This window comes from Gorilla gorilla, chromosome 4, assembly GCF_029281585.2.
Source record: "Gorilla gorilla gorilla isolate KB3781 chromosome 4, NHGRI_mGorGor1-v2.1_pri, whole genome shotgun sequence".
Lineage (NCBI taxonomy): Eukaryota > Metazoa > Chordata > Mammalia > Primates > Hominidae > Gorilla > Gorilla gorilla.
The window spans coordinates 146,172,878-146,190,224 of NC_073228.2; the positions used below are offsets into that span (position 1 = coordinate 146,172,878).

The window sequence follows — 17,347 nt, forward strand, 5'->3', positions numbered from 1 at the left end:
GCTAACTGAAGCTTAGGATGGTTCGGAAACTCACTGCAGGTCACAGAGTGATCAGTAAGCCAGCTGGACACAGCCCAGGGGCACCTTTTCCAGCTCTATCTTCACCCAGGCCCCTAAGGCTTCTCCCAGGGCACAGTCAGTGGCTGCTTGGAGTTGTGGATGAGTCAGGACGAGCTGGGGATAAGCAGTCCCAGTTCCTGCCTGCCCATCCCGTCCTTGGCCTGAGAAAGGACAGGCACTGAGGACGGATGTGGGCCAGGACAATAGTGCCGCGTCACTGCTGATGAGAGGCCTGCGTTCACCTCCTCCCAGCCACCGCCTGAAGTCCATTTCAGCTACTGTCATTGCTGTCACACACACCCGTCCCAGCACCACTGAAAACACCTGGGATTGTGTCTCAGGAACCAAAAGTGGCGTTTCCTTCCTCCTCTGGGGTTTCCTCAAGGGTACTTGAGAGCACAACCAGTTTCTGAAATGCGATTCCCAAATGCCCAGGATTTCCCCTGTGGTTCCAGAGAAAGGGAGATACGTGGCTTCTGTGAACACCTATTGAGTGGGATCACGAGGAAGCATCCCGTGACCTTTCTTCTATTTTGAGATGAGGACGTAGGTGGCTGTGCTGCTGACCAGTGAATGAGTCAGTGGGCCCAGGGACTGAACATTGTGTATAGGTGGAGAACTTGGGAGGCAGAACCACATTTAAAGAAATGCTTCTGGTCATTCTGGTCTAATTTGGCAATCAAATAATTTTAAAACTGAAGGAGTCCACAGAGATTTGTGTACAAGAATGTTTATCGTAATGTTTTAGTAGTAACAACCTAAGTGTCCACCTGTAGGGGACGGAGGAAATCAACAATGGCTGATCTCTACAAAGGAAAGCTATGTTGTCATTAAGCAGTGTGTGGTGGATCTATTAGGTGTGGACACAAAAAGGTGTTCAAGACTGTTAAGAGAACAAAGCAAGACACAGAACAGTGCATATGTGTATATGCAGAAGTGTGTATATGCTTCTGTGTAGCCATGGGTGATTTCCGGAAATGCACATGAGAAACTGCTAACTTGAATTGGCTTACTTCCAGAGTAGGAATGGGGGTTTGGGTGGGGAGTGAGACATTTACTGTTCACTTTACACTCTTCTGTACTTTTACATTTTTTAAAGTAATGAGCATCTATTGCTTTTATAATACAATGATAATAATAAAGTAGAAGAAAGAAAGGTTTAAGAAGGCTCACAAACCAAAGGTACCAAAACAATTCAGCATAGCATCCAGGAGTGCTGGGGGCAGGAGGAATGATGAAGTGGGGTCGGAGATGAACTTGCATGTAGGAAACTGTCCCTAGCCACTGCTTGCAGCGCTATACTTTGAACAATCAAGGTTGGTCACAGAGGCAGGGACTGGCAGGAAATCACTATTTGCAAGGCTGATCAGTGACAGAAAGAATAAAACAAAGTCAAGGCCAAAGTTCAGCTCCAAAAACAGGGATTGAATTGTCTATTATAATAATAGCCAAGGCCGGGCGCTGTGGCTCATGCCTGTAACCCCAGCACTTTGGGAGGCCAAGATGGATGGATCGCCTGAGGTCAGGAGTTTAAAGCTGGGGAGATCTGCTGGAGGTGTGAGAATCTCCAGGTGTGTGATCTTGGCTCACTGCAACTTCCGCCTCCCGGGTTCAAGTGATACTCCTGACTCAGCCTCCCAAGTAGCTGAGACTACAGGTATGCGCCACCATGCCCAGCTAATTTTTGTATTTTTAGTAGTTATGGGGTTTCACCACGTTGGCCAGGATGGTCTCAATCTCTTGACCTCGTGATATGCCCACCTCAGCCTCCCAAAGTGCTGGGATTATAGGTGTGAGCCACCACGCCTGGCTGATGAATTCAATTTTCATTCCAAACCCCCTTTCTTCCCAAGATGGTAAAGACTAGAACAAGAATTCGTAAGAACTCTTTCTATGCTCCTAATATCAAAGTGACTTTTTTCCCCCTAAAGCAATCCTATTCTCTACCCTAAAGTCTGGAGCATGCACCAACTGGTAAGGGCATTTGTCAAACATTTTATTATAGATTGTATCTTTTAATAAAAAATACTATTGTGACCATTAATCTATTTATTTGTTCTATAAATATTTATTGAGTGGCACTATGGCTGTGAATTTTCAGCTGTCGTGCTCACAATTGAGTGGAGGACACAGACAAGTTAACAGGTGGTAATGATATGACAAATGAGCATATGAAGAGGATAAGCACCAGGTGTTGTGCGATTTCCTAGGAGGCATATCCACCTAGCCTTGGAAAGAGAGGTGACAGGAAGGGAAGTTTCCCTGATAAGAATAATGAAGTGTTAGCTACACCGGTATAAGGGTGAGGATGGGGATATGTGTTCAATTGTGGGGGGAAAAAAAACCCTTCTAGTTTAAAGACCTGGACACTGGAGAGGCCTAGGCTTATCGAGGAACAGAGGTGGTGGTGTCAAGGAACAATTTATAATTTAGAGGCTGGGAATGGTAGGGGAGAGTGGGAAATAAAGAGTGGTTGATTAATGGGGACAAGTATATACTTGGAAGAAATAAGACTTGGTGTTCAATAGATCAGTAGGATGACTATAGCTAACATCAACCAATTGTACATTTCAAAATAGCTGGAAGAAAATAATCGAATGTTCTAAGCAAAAAGAAAATGTCAGTATTTAAGATGATGGATATCCCAATTACCCTGACCTGATTATATGAATACATGAAATTATCACATGTACCCTGAAAATATGTACATCTATTAATGTAGCAACAACAAAAAAATGAAGCTAAAAAAAAAAATCTAGAATTTTATACCTAGCAAAACTATCCCTCAGAATATGAAAACAGGCAGGGTGCAGTGGCTCATATCTGTAATCTCAGCACTTTGGGAGGCCAAGACGGGCAGATCACCTGAGGTCAGGAGTTTGAGACCAGCCTAGCCAACATGGTGAAACCCCCGTCTCCACTAAAAATACAAAAATTAGCCAGGTGTGGTGATGCATCCCTATAATCCCAGCTACTCAGGAGGCTGAGGCAGGAGAATTGCTTGAACCCTGGGGGGTGGGGGTTGCAGTGAGCTGATATTTACTTCTGTGCATCTCTTTCCAGGAAGCTAGTAGAAGATTTGTAGCAACAAAACCAAGGAGTAAACAACTTGAGAATAACTGCGTGAGCTCAGGTAGGCAGGGGCTGGATCAAAAGTGTTGTATAGGCATAGTAAGGAGTTTGAACTCCATTAAATGCCAAAATTACTTAAAGTCATAATAGAATGATACTCTAGGCCAGGCGTGATGACTCACACCTGTAATCCCAGCACTTTGGGAGGCTGAGGTGGGTGGATCACCTGAGGTCAGCAGGTCGAGACTAGCCTGGCCAACATGGAGAAACCCCATCTCTACTAAAAATACAAAATTAGCCAGGCATGGTGATGCATGCCTGTAATCCCAACTATTTGGGAAGCGGAGGCAGGAGAATTGCTTGAACCCGGGAGGCAGAGGTTGCAGTGAGCCGAGATCGCGCCACTGAACTCTAGCCTGGGCAACAAGAGCGAAACTCAGTCTCAAAAAAAAAAGAATGATATTCTAAAATTGTGATTTGTTTCCTAGGACCCCTTTTGAGCAACATTGTGATTGGCTTCAACCAGAAACAATAGTTTTAATCTCGTTTTCATATTTTGCATTTCTTTAAAACGCTTCTGCTGCTTTTTTAAAAGTCTGGAAGCCACTATACTAGAAAGACCTTGAAATGTGTATAACACTAGTTAAACAGCCTTCTGCAATTTGGCAGGGCCCCCAGAAAATCCTGGGATCAAGAGGTTATAGGAATTTTAAGGTCTATATAAGTGGTCATAGGTTTATGGAAGTTCCTGGAGCAATACACTGTGGGAGGGGTATGATAGGGAGGTGAAATTCTTACTGAATTTCAGCAAGACTCTATTGGTCATTCTTCCTTCAGGAGCAAAAGTGATCCCTAGAACATTTCTACTAGAACAGCTCTGCTTACCACTTAATTGCTAAAGCTGCTTTTGACTTTCCAGACTGCCAGCAAATACATTTTAGAAATGCAAAATGAGGTGGGGGAAAGACAGTATGGCCAACGTTCTTCTGCTAAATGCTGCCACAGCTGGAATAAGGCAATATCTGTATAAATGTGTGTGTGTATGTGCATGTCTGTGTGTGTGTGTGTGTGTGTGTGTGTGTCTGTGTGTGTGTTCAGTGGGCTCAGAAGAAATTTATGGGTATGTTATATTCTAGCAAATCAGGGTTGAAGCCAGAGCAGGGATCCAGGTGTTCCCTAAATCTGAAGCCAAAGAAACTTTTTATTTATGGTTTCAGCAGACAGACATTTTCTTTCCAAAATCTGCGTTGTAATCTGTATCTACAAGGGTAAAAGATCCGCACACAAACCAAGCCCTATGTTATGATGTTTACTGGTTTTCCTGGCCAAAAAGAGGGCATTCTCCAGTTCCCCATCAGCTGGGAGAAATCCTTCCCCCACCCTCTCCTGAACAAGTGCTTTCCCTCCCCACTAAGCAAGTGAATTTTAAATACTACTCTAAAGTTGTTGGCTGGTGACCCGGAAAATTCCTTTTGCTTTGTTATGCTGTTAATGGTCCATCAGTTTAAACCTCATATCCCCAGAAAGTTTCCTTCTCTTAACTAGATTGGAGAAGGAGGACGAAGTTTAAAAAAAAAAAAAAAAAGAATTGCTGTTTCAAAAGGCTTGGGGAAGATTCAAAGGTGGTGTTGGGAAAATTGGATATCCATATGCAGAAAAATGAATGAAAAATGAAACTAGACCCCTATCTTTCACCATACACAAAAATAGATTCAAACTGGATTAAAAACTTAAATGTAAGACCTGAAATTATGAAACTACTAGAAGAAAACAGGGAAAATGCTTCAGATCTGGGCAAAGATTTTATGGGTAAGACCTCAAAAGCACAGGCAACAAAAGCAAAAAGAGGCAAATGGGATCATATCAAACTAAAAAGTTTCTGCACAGCAAGGGAAGCAGTCATGAGTAAAGAGGTAATCTGCAGAATGAGAGAAAATATCTGCAAACTATTCATCTGACAAAGGGTTAGTATCCAGAATATACGAAGTACTTAATAACGAACCAAATAATCAGATTAAAAATGGGCTCATGATCTGAATACGCATTTCTCAAAAGAAGACAGACAAATGGCTCATGCCTGTAATAATCCCAGTACTTTGGGAGACTGAGGCAGGCGGATCACCTCAGGTCAGGAGTTCAAGACCAGCCTGGCCAACATGGCGAAACCCCGTCTCCACTAAAAATACAAAAATTGGCCAGCTGTGGTGGTGTGCACCTGTAATCCCAGTTACTTGTGAGACTGAGAGAGAGAATCACTTGAACCCAGGAGGCAGTGGCACCAAGATTGTGCCATTGCACTCCAGCCTGTGCGACAAAGCAAGACTCCGTGTCGAAAAGGCTGGGCGCGGTGGCTCACACCTGTAATCCCAGCACTTTGGGAGGCCAAGGCAGGCAGATCACAAGGTCAGGAGATCAAGACCATCCTGGCCAACATGGTGAAACCCCATCTCTACTAAGAAATACAAAATATTAGCCAGGCATGCATGGTGGCATGCACCTATAGTCCCAGCTACTCGGGAGGCTGAGGCAGGAGAATTGCCTGAACCCAGGAGTTGGTGGCTGCAGTGAGCTGAGATCATGCCACTGCAGTCTAGCCTGGCCATAGAGTGAGACTGTCTCAAGAAAAAAATAATAATAATAAAGAAAAAATGCTCAACATCACTAATCATCAGGGAAATGCAAATTAAAACCACAATGAAAGCTGGGCTTGGTGGCTCATGCCTGTAATTCCAGAACTTTGGGAAGCTGAGGTGAATGGATCACCTGGGGTCAGGGGTTCAAGACCAGCCTGGCCAACGTGGCGAAATCCTGTCTCTATTAAAAATGCTAAAAATACAAAAATTACCAGGCATGGTGGCAGGTGCCTGTAATCCCAGCTACTTGGGAGGTTGAGGCAAGAATTGCTTGAATCTGGGAGGCGGAGGTTGCAGTGGGCCAAGATCTTGCCACTGCACTCTATCCTGGGTGACAGAGCGAGACTCCGTCTCAAAAAAATAAAACCACAATGAAGTATCTTCTCTTCCAGTTCAAGTGACTATTATCAAAAAGACAAAAAACAACAAATGCTAGCGAGGGTGAGTAGAAAAGGGAATTCTTATAAACAGTTGGCAGGAATGTAAACTGGTATAGCCATCATAGAGAATGATATGGAGGTTCCTTAAAAAACTACAAATAGAATTACCATGTGATCCAGCAATCTCACTGCAGTATTAATCCAAAGGAAAGGAAATCAGTACGTCAAAAAGGCATCTGTACTCCTATGTTAATTGCAGCACTATTCATAAGAGCTAAGATATGGAATCAGGCTGGGCGTGGTGGCTCACGCCTGTAATCCCAGCACTTTGGGAGGCCGAGGCAGGCGGATCACAAGGTCAGGAGATCGAGACCATCCTGGCTAACAAGATGAAACTCCGTCTCTACTAAAAACACAAAAAATTAGCCGGGCGCAGTGGCGGGCGCCTATAGTCCCAGCTACTCGGGAGGCTGAGGCAGGAGAATGGCGTGAACCCGGAAGGCAGAGCTTGCAGTGAGCCCAGATGGCGCCACTGCACTCCAGCCTGGGCACAAGAGCGAGACTCCGTCTCAAAAAAAAAAAAAAAAGATATGGAATCAACCTAAAGTGTCCATCAAGGAATGAATGGATAAACAAAATGTGCTATAAATAAACAATGGAATACTATTCAGCCATAAAAAAAGAATGAAATCCTGTCATTTGTGGCAACATGGATAAGCTTGTAGGACATTATGTTAAGTGAAATAAGCCAGGCACAGAAATATCAATACCACATGTTCTCATTCATATGTGGGAGGTAAAAAAGTTGGCTTCATACAAGCATTGAGTAGAAGAGTGGTTCTTAGAAGCTGGGAAGGGTAATGGGTAAAGGGAATAGAGAAAGGTTGGTTAATGGATAAAAAAATTACAGCTAGGCCGGGTGTGGTGGCTCACGCCTATAATTCCAGTACTTTGTGAGGCCAAGGTGGGTGGATCACTTGAGGTCAGGAGTTCAAGACCAACCTGACCAAAATGGTGAAACTCCTTCTCTACTAAAAATACAAAAATTAGCTGGGCACTGTGATGGGCGCCTGTAATCCCACCTACTCGGGAGGCTGAGGCAGGAGAATTGCTTGAACCTGGCAGGTGGAGGTTGCAGCGAGCTGAGATTATGCCACTGCACTCCAACCTGGGTGACAGAGTGAGACTCTGTCTCAAAAAAAAAAAAAAAAAAAAAAAAAAAAATTACAGCTAGATGGGAGGAACAAGTCCTAGTGTTCTGTAGCACTGTAGGGTGAGAACAGTTAACAATTACTTATTATATATTTTCAAATAGCCAGAAGAGACAATTTTGGATGTTCCCAATACAAAGAAATGATAAATGTTTGAGGTGATGAATATGCTAATTACCCTGATTTGATTATTACACATTGTTTACATGTATCAGTATATCACACTGTATCTATAAATATGTATAATTATTATGTCAATTAAAAATAAAATTGAAAAATGCAGTGAAGGAAATGGTTCTGTAACTACTGATTCAGAAATATTTATATTAAACAAAATAGATTGCAAATTAAATTTATTACAAAGCACAAAATAACTTTCAAACTCTTTGATTTGCCAAGTTTTGATAAGACTAGAACTTGGAATTCTGAATTGCAGTCTCAATAAGACAACTCTATTTTGTCATAGAAAAAGTAATTGAAACAAGAATAGATAAAGAATAACAGCTTAGCTTTTTAACAGCTTAGTTCTTTCATCTTTGTTTGAATACAAAGGCCAAGGAAAATAGTCTATGTGTTATTTTCAGGAAAATTTTCTGTATAAATTATTGTTATTGAAGCATTAATTTTCTATTTTATGGTCAGGTTGCATGCCTTGGAAAGGATGTAGTATATGATGAAATTGCCCAAATCATTTGAATGATAATAAAAGTTAAAAAAATAAAGGTGACTAGGCTCCAGATGAATGGAAGGAAAGAATTTCATCTATTTCAATCTGTACAGCGGCTAGCACTAGGGCATACGTAAGCAGGTAAAAAGGGCCTTATTAAATGATTTTAGATAAAGGCGATAATTTTTTTTTTTTTTTTTTGAGACAGAGTCTCGCTCTGTCACCCAGGCTGGAGTGCAGTGGCGTGATCTGGGCTCACTGCAAGCTCCGCCTCCCGGATTCACGCCATTCTCCTGCCTCAGCCTCCAGAGTAGCTGGGACTACAGGTGCCCGCCATCACGCCCGTCTAATTTTTTGCATTTTTAGTAGAGATGGGGTTTCACCTTGTTAGCCAGGGTGGTCTCCATCTCCTGACCTTGTGATCCACCCGCCTCGGCCTCCCAAAGTGCTGGGATTACAGGCGTGAGCCACTGCGCCTGGCCTGAAGGCGATAATTTTTTAATGAAGTAATTGATCACCCATGTAGGATTTTGGTGGACACAGGTCTTCTGGAGGACCTGTCATTCTGGAGGCCAAGATTCAGATTTCGATTTGAGATGTGTAAACTAGTAGGTGTGTCAGTGTTGATGAGCCACTTAACTCAGTCACCTTCCTTATTCTTATTTGTAAGGTACATTTTACCACCTTCTTGGATCTTGTTGTTGTTAGTTATATACCACTTACCGTGTGTGCCAGGTTCAGAGCTAAGGGCTTTTCCTGTATTAGCTAATTTAATTCTCACCAACACCTCTGTAAGGTAAGTACTATTATTATAATATATTACATATCATAATGTTATATATTATATATTATATAATCTTATATAATATATAATTATGTTATATTATTATATATTATATATTTTATATAATTATATAATTTATATAATTATATATTATATTTATATTAATTACATATTAATATATATAATTAATGTTATATTAATTACATATTAATATAAATAATTAATGTTATATTAATTACATATCAGTATAATTAATGTTATATTAATTACATATTAATATAATAATTAATGTTATATTAATTACATATTAATATAATTAATGTTATATTACATAGTAATATAATATATAATTAATGTTATATTAATTACATAGTAATATAATATATAATTAATGTTATATTAATTACATAGTAATATAATATATAATTAATGTTATATTAATTACATAGTAATACAATATATAATTAATGTTATATTAATCACATATTAATACAATATATAATTAATGTTATATTAATTACATATTAATACACTATATAATTGTTATATTAATTACATATTAATACACTATATAATTAATGTCATATTAATTACATATTAATACAATATATAATTGTTATATATAATTGTATATTAATATAATATATAATATATAACAATTATATATTATATATTATATTATTATATTATATACTGTCTCTCTCTCTCTCTATATATATATATATACTTTTTTTTTTTTTGAGACAGAATCTTGCTCTGTCACCCAGGCTGGAGTGCAGTGGTGTGATCTCAGCTCACTGCAACCTCTGCCTTCTGGGTTTGAGCGATTCTCCCGCCTCAGCCTCCCAAGTAGCTGGTGCCCGCCATCATGCCCGGCTATTTTTTGTATTTTTAGTAGAGACGGGGTTTCGCCATGTTGGCCAGGCTGGTCTCCAACTGCTGACCTCAGGTGATCTGCCCGCCTTGGCCTCCCAAAATGCTGGGATTACAGCCATGAGCTACTGTGCCCAGTCTGTATTATGTTTATATATAGAATATTACAATTATACATTTACTTTATATAAATATTATCTGTATTATATAAATATTACATGTTATATAAGTAATATTATTCCCATTTCAGAGAAGAGGAAACTGAGGCTTAAAAAGTTAGTGAAGCTAGAAATCCCACGTGGGTTTTCTGTCTCCTTAGCTCATGCTCTGAACCATGCCATTATGCTGTTTATAAACAGCAAAGATCTAAAAAAACATAAATAAAAGGAAGCAGAGAGTGGCCAAACAATTCCACCCTAGAGCATGACATTTCACCTTCTGCCAGTTGCTCAGGTCATATGTTTGCTGAGTTATCAGCTCCTAATTGGAGGGAACAGTTCTGCACATAATGTTGTAGGCAGACCTCCTACCCCTAGGCTTTCAGATTTTTGCAATAAGGTCTTTCCCACAAAGCACTATTGTTTTTCTTCAGGGCTTGGACTGTCAGATTCCATTTCTAAGCTTCCAGAAGAGCGACACATAGACACTGGGGAAGTCAGAGCCTTTGAACTCCAATGCCATCCCCGTCACCCACCTCCACCACCAGCACCACCACCGAATGGCACTTTGGACAATTTTTCCCTCTCATGTGACTTTTGTCATTTCTTACGTCAGTTGGAGCCAGCACCTCTCAAATCCATCTTCTAAAACCCAGAAAATTGTGTGTAACACATGATGACTGAAAGGGAGTAGGCTGACCAGTTAAGAGCCTGCCACTGGAATGGAAGGCTGTGGGAAGGTGAGGGGACGGTGGACATCAACCGGGAAAAGCTGAAAGATGGCGTTACCACGTATCTACCCTGCTACCCTGCATAGAATTCCCAAGACCCAGGGTGGGTTTTTATGCTTCCCCTTTTAATATTTATTTTTATTATTTGTCAGTAGAAGTGTCTATCTTAAAAAATTAATACATTATTGTTGTCACCAATTTAAATAATATGGAGATGAATAGAAAGTAGAAGTATACATTTACACTACACACACCCCTTTACGACCCTCCCTCATGCCTCTGCCCAGCCATCACTCCTAACCCTAACCCTTTGGAGTCTATCCTTCCAGATGGTTCTGGGTGTGTGTGTGTGTGTGTGTGTGTGTGTGTGTGTGTGTGTGTGTGTGTGTGTCGTTTACAAAAATATCAGTGAGAGGACTCTCTTCTGCACCTTGTATATTACAAGCATCTTTCTGGTCTATCAGCTCTCTTATTATTAACAGCAGCGCAGTGCCGCACTGTAGGAATGCATCATCTTCCTTTTCTTCTTATCTTTGGTTTCTCAGATCTTTTACTTTCCTGGGGAACCTGTCCCAGCTCATGCTTATACTCTCCCTGGGTCCTCCCTCAGGGAACTGCACAAATGGGAAGGTGGTCAAAGGTGAAAAGGGCATGGGGTGGGCCCTAGAAGGGAGAGTGAGGAGGGTGGGGGAGTGTATCCTATCCTGGTTATTACTGGGGTACACAGGGAGTTCCTTTTCCTCCTCACCTTGCCAAATGTTTCCTCTGTCTGGCCAAGGCATACCTTTAACAATTTATGGGAATCATCTCTGAAAACGACCGAGAGGATTAGCACCGAGAAACATAAAAGTCTGTTTTCTTTGAGTTAAAATCTCTCTTTTAAGACCTGCGCTCTGGGCATCTAGGCCAGTCCGCTGCCTCTGTCCAAGATGTATGAACAGCCTGGGCTTATAGCACCCCATGCTCTTCTCTGGGTAGCTACTCTGCCTTATTAACAACCCCATTAGGTAGAAATTTTGTTCCTTGCCACTGGAAAGGCATTTCAGCTTACAGGATACAGACAAGACCACTTAATACCTGTGTGCCCTTGACCATATTTTGTGTCATCCCTGTACCCAGTTTCCTCATCTGTAAATAGGAATAATAATAATATCTAAGTTGGTAAGGTTTTTCTTTGTAACTTAAATTAGATAAAATACATATGTAGCTTACTTAGGGTATTATATAGCAGCTGCTAAGCACTCAATGAACGTGGATGATTATGCCCTCAATTGAAATAGCTCTTCCTGCACTTTATTTTTATTTATTTTTTTGAGACAGAGTCTCCCTCTGTCGCCCAGGCTGGAGTGCAGGGGCACGATCTCGGCTCACTGCAACCTCCGCCTCCCAGGTTCAAACAATTCTCCTGCCTCAGCCTCCCAAGTAGGTGAGATTACAGGCGTCTGCCACCATGCCTGGCTAAACTTTTTTTTGTATTTTTAGTAGAGACAGGGTTTCACCATGTTGGCCAGGCTGGTTGGCCAGGCTGGTTTCAAACTCCTGACCTCAGGTGATCTGCCCATCTTGGCCTCCCAAAGTGCTAGGATTACAGGTGTGAGCCAGCGCGCCTGGCCTTCTTACTGCACTTTATTTTATTTTATATTATTTTATTTTGAGATGGAGTCTTGCTCTGTCACCAGGCTGGAGCGCAGTGGCGTGATCTCGGCTCATTGCAACCTCTGCCTCCTGGGTTCAAGGGATTCCACTGCCTCAGCCTCCCAAGTAGCTGGGACTACAGGCGGTGCCACCACGCCCGGCTAATTTTTTGTATTTTAGTAGAGACGGGGTTTCGCCATGTTGGCCAGGAGATGGTCTCCATCTCCTGACCTCATGATCTGCCTGCCTCGGCTTCCCAAAGTGCTGGGATTAACAGGCGTGAGCCACTGCGCCCAGCCACCTTACTGCATTTTAAACCCAAACTTTAAGTATCATCTAGGTCAGTGGCTCTTTTTTTTTTTTTTTTTTGAAACAGAATTTTGCTCTTGTTGCCCAGGCTGCAACGCAATGGCGCCATCTCAGCTCACCGCAACCTCCACCTGCCGGGTTCAAGTGATTCTCCAGCCTTAGCCTCCCGAGCAGCTGGGATTACAGGTGCGCGCCACCACGCCCGGCTAATTTTGTATTTTTAGTAGAGACGGGGTTTCTCCATGTTGGTCAGGCTGGTCTCAAACTCCTGACCTCAACTGATCCGCCCGCCTCGGCCTCCCAAAGTGCTGGGATTACAGGCGTGAGCCACCGCGCCCGGCCCTAGGTCAGTGGCTCTTAACCCTGGCTGTACACTAAACTCACTTTTGAAGTCTTACAGAAATGCCAGTGCCTAGGCCCCATTACCAGAGATCCTCATTCCCTTGGTCTGAGGTGGGGTCAGGGGTGTCAGTGTTTTTGAAAGCCTCCCTGGGAATTCTCATTTGCACCTAGGTTGAGAAGTACTGTATCTAGTTCAGTGTCTCATTTTCCCTATAGGAAGCTGTGAGGCCGAGAGATGGAAGGAAAGGCTCAGACGATATAACAAGAGCAGAAGGACCCAAGCCCCTTATCAAGGCTTGTCCTCAAGGGGAAAATGCAGCCCTGGGGCTGCCCTTCACTCGGTCTTTGGGATGAGACTTCTGAGCTCTTTCCTGATAATAATGTTTGGACCTTTCCAACCCAGTTCTTCCTAGCACCCTTGCCTTTTCATCCTTGGAGGCCTCAGGTCAGACCCCTCAGAGAGGTGTCCCTACAGAAAGCCGCTGTTCTAGAATGTGACCCATTAAAAGACTCATAGCACTTGTAGATGTGAAATAATCCTGTTCACTCATTTTTGAGAATCTAAGCCCCCTGTGGGCAGGAACCGTATCTGTGTTGCTCCTGCGGTGCGGGGGCTGAGTAGTGACCAGCACTTAGTAAAACATACTCATTAAATGACCGAATGAACGAAATCCCAGGAGGGCAGTTGAGTAGTTTTTTTGTTGTTGTTGTTTTTTTTTCCTGGTCCCGACCATCTGATTCTCATTAATTCTACAGCTCGGGAAGTCTCTGCTTTGGCGTTTTATAAACCTCCTGTGCGTACGTCGACATTTTATAAATCCACAGTTTTGGGACTGCGAAACTCGAGGCCAGGGGATTGGGGGAGGGGGATAACTACCCGGAGGTCCGAAGCCCGGCGGAGCTGCCCTGGGGTTGGGGGGAGGGAGGGGAACCCTCGGGAGGACGCCCCTCCGCCCCCTGCCCACCCCCTCGGCGGGAGATGGCCCCGGGCCGGGACGTCCTTCAGATTGGTGCGCCGCCGCGGCGGCCGTCTCCTCCCGTCGGGCGGGGTGGGGGGTGGTGAGGGACGCGATCCAGGTCGTGGCCTGGCGGCGGCTCCGGCCGCAGCCCCCGCATTCCGGCCGTGCGCCCCCGGAGGTGACGCCTTGAGGAAGCTGTATTTTTTTGGGGGGAGCCGCAGGGAACCGTTGGGAGAGGGGCCCTGTGTGTGTCCCTTTAAGAGCCGGAGCGCTGCCCCCGCCTCGCAGGCGCCCGGAGCCTCACAAAAGAACAGGATGTTGTTGATTTGTCACCAAACCACAGAGAGGAAATGATTGTAAATTTCCTTTAAACATCCCCACCGCGCTCCGGCCGCCCCCGCTTCCGCCTCCTCCGCCCCCGCCCGGTTCGGCACAGCGGGGCCTCAGCGCTCCCGCGGGGCGCCTGCTCCCCGGCCGGGCCACGGGCCGAGGGGCTCCTGGGCGCCTGCGGGAGGAGCCCCCGGCCCGGCCGCTGCCCCAGCTCGCGTTCCAGTTGCTTTCTTGTGATTATTTTTTCTACAGTTGCAGCGGAGGAAGGTCCTGGGCTTTTGTGTGAGCCCGCGCGCCGCCCTTCTCTCCGGGAGCGAATGGGAACCGCGCGCGGGGAGCTCCGTGCTGTGTCTAGGGAGCGCCTTAGCGCGCCATCCCCGTTTAGCCTCGCAGCTTCCCTGTAGAGGCAACGACCGTTAGCTCCTTCGTTAGGGTCTGGAGGGAAACTGAGGCCCAGGTTAGTTACGTGAGCCGAAAGTCACCAGCTCTTGGAACGCTTTGGGGGCTCTTGGAACACACCATGCAGGTTTAGGTCGCCCCAGACCTTATATTTGTGAATCAGTGAGCGACCGGAACATTCTAGAATCCCCAAGTCATCAAAAGTGGCAATTTACATTGGGAAGTCCAAAGCAATGATTGCCAAATCCAAGTTTTTTCGTGGGGGAACGTCCCTCACCACTTCCAGCCGGGCACCCCCTTTTCAGAAGCTGTTTGGGTCTCAGTTTCTACCTGTGCTTTTTTGCACCCGAATTCCTCCTACTTTCACACCATTTGCTTGTAAGATTTCAGGAAGCCTCTGGTGGAGTAAGTGTTTGCTCCCAACCTGTGGCCCATGTTGGAGTGGTGTGGTCTGTGGTCTAGGAAAGGGCTGCCTTTGCTGTACAGTGTTCTTTTGGAGCAATTAATGCTTATTCCGGCATAGGCTGCACTGGGCTTCTTGAACTAAAAGCAGCAGCTAATGTCCTAGACACCGCTGAACAGAATTCTCTCATTTCATCCTTTGACCAGCCCCAGAAGGTAGAGGTTGCTTTTCTCTTTAAACAGTTGAGGAAGCAGGTTCAGAGAGGCTGAGGAACCGGACCAGCTTGCACATTGTAAGTGGAAGACAAAAGACTCATTTAGTTACCACATTCTGATTACTGGTGATGTCTCTCTTTAATACTTTGTCTTATTACTCGCTTGCGGAGACAGGTGGTGAAGAGAATACAGGATATTTTTGTTGGGTCTTGTTACCTCAACTTCCAGGGAGCTCTGGGCCGGACTCGACTTTCTGGGAATAGAGTTAGGTGGCCAGTGCTCTCAGACTGGAATCTTCCCTTTGCCAGTCTTATGAGGTCCTGAGTGGCTTGGGGACTGAGGTGGAGTTCTTTTCACTCTACTTGAATAGGAAAATGGGCTCCTTTAAACGATTACCTGGAGTTGGATTTCTAAGGCTGAATAGCCCCAGTCCAATGCAAGCCCTTCTATTCAGATTCTCAGCTCTAGGGGGCAATGGTAAGAGCTGGTGAGATGTATGGAGGGTTGACTTTGAATATTGAACGTGCGGTTCCTAACAGCTAATGTTTTCATGTGCCTGCTATGTGCCATGCACTGTGCCAGGTGCTGTGCATGTGTTTTCTCATTTGATCCTAAGCCACGAAAAGTTGGTACCCAGAGAGGTCGTGCACCTAGAAATGATGGAGCAGGGGTTGGCGTTTTTCTCCACAGGATCCCCTGTGTCTGTGCAAGAGGTCATCCAGGCACCCCAGAAATGAGACCACAGTTGCTTGCCTTCAATCATGTAGAAAGCCAAGAGGGTCCTTGGTGCGGGTGGATTTTGAGAGAGAAAGGCAGTGGCCTTTGGCTCCTTTGTGCTGCAGCTGTCTGCAGTTCCTCAACTCTGAGGACATTTGTTGATGGATTTCCAGAGCGGACTTCTGTGTCTCCACCTGTCCTTTTTGCTTTTATAGAATGCCAGTCACTGGGACATCCACATCCTGACACTTGGGAGGGTGAACCATCTCCTTGTTTCCATTCCTCAGATGAGGAGCACGGGGCACCAACCTGCTAAGTTGTTGTGGGCACTGAATGGGCTGACTTGAGGCAGAGCAAAGCCACTGAAGTCAGGGTCCCTAGTCCCCGCCATTCAGTTCTGGGGAAGCTGGAACCATAGGGCAGGTCATCTGATGCCACCTGGTCTCAGTTTCCTGGCCTGTGAAGAACTTTGGTCTAGGTGGTCTATGAGGGCCCTTCCAACCATTATAGAAAAAATAGCTTCTATTTACTGGTTCCGTTAATAATATTAAACATCCATTACATGCCAGGCACTACTGTTACAGGTGTTGGAAATACAGTGGTCAACACAAGTTCTGCCTTCTTGGAATTTAGGTGAAGATGCCCGAATAAAATAATTTTATATATATGTAAGTGTATGTATATGTGTATATGTCTATACATATATATGTGTACAGTCGTAGGCTGCATAATGATGGTTCAGTTAATGATGGACTGCAGATAACGGCGGTGGTCCATAAGATTATAATAGAGCTGAGAAATTTCTGTTGCCTAGTGAGATCATAGCTATCCTAATGTCTTAGCTTAGTGCAGTGCATTACCTTTTCTATGTTTAGATACACAAGTATTTATCACTGTGTTACAGTTGCCTACAGTATTGAGTACAGTAACATGCTGTACAGGTTTGTAGCCTAGTAGCAATAGGCTATACTGTATAGCCTAGATATGTAGTAGGCTATACCATCTAGGTTTAAGTAAGTACACTCTAGCTCTACGATGTTCGCATAATGATGAAATCGCCTAACGAAGCATTTCTCAGAACATTTCTCAGAACTTACCCCAGTCGTTAGGCGACACGTGAATGTATGTGTATATATGTAAAATGTCAAGGAGTACTTTGTTATGGACAAAAATGAAGCATGTAAGGGGAAATGCAGTGTGTGTGATGGGAGGGCTACTATTTTATTTAGGGTGAGGAAGGCTCACTGATAAGGTAGAAGGGAGGGAATGAACCAGGCAGCTTTCTGGGAGAAGCTTACTGTAGGTATTTGAAATGGCAGAGATAAAGACTGGAGATGGGACTGTGTTGCATAGCACTTGCTATGTGTTGAGCACTGTGCTAAGTGCTTTGTAGTCTTATATGTTTAATCCTGCTTATCACTGTTTTGTTTTCTTTGAAGTGTGAGACTCAGGTTAAATGATTTACCCAA

General features: G+C 44.0%; 1 long non-coding RNA gene across 1 annotated transcript in view; it reads left to right on the plus strand.

Annotated features, from left to right (window-relative positions):
• The first annotated feature begins 2,123 nt into the window (after positions 1–2,123).
• Positions 2,124–17,347, plus strand: part of LOC129533917 (uncharacterized) — a 275,418-nt gene continuing 260,194 nt past the window's right edge. Inside the window, exon 1 of the long non-coding RNA XR_008680326.2 lies at positions 2,124–3,193. This is a non-coding gene — a long non-coding RNA (uncharacterized lncRNA). The remainder of the gene's footprint in view (positions 3,194–17,347) is intronic.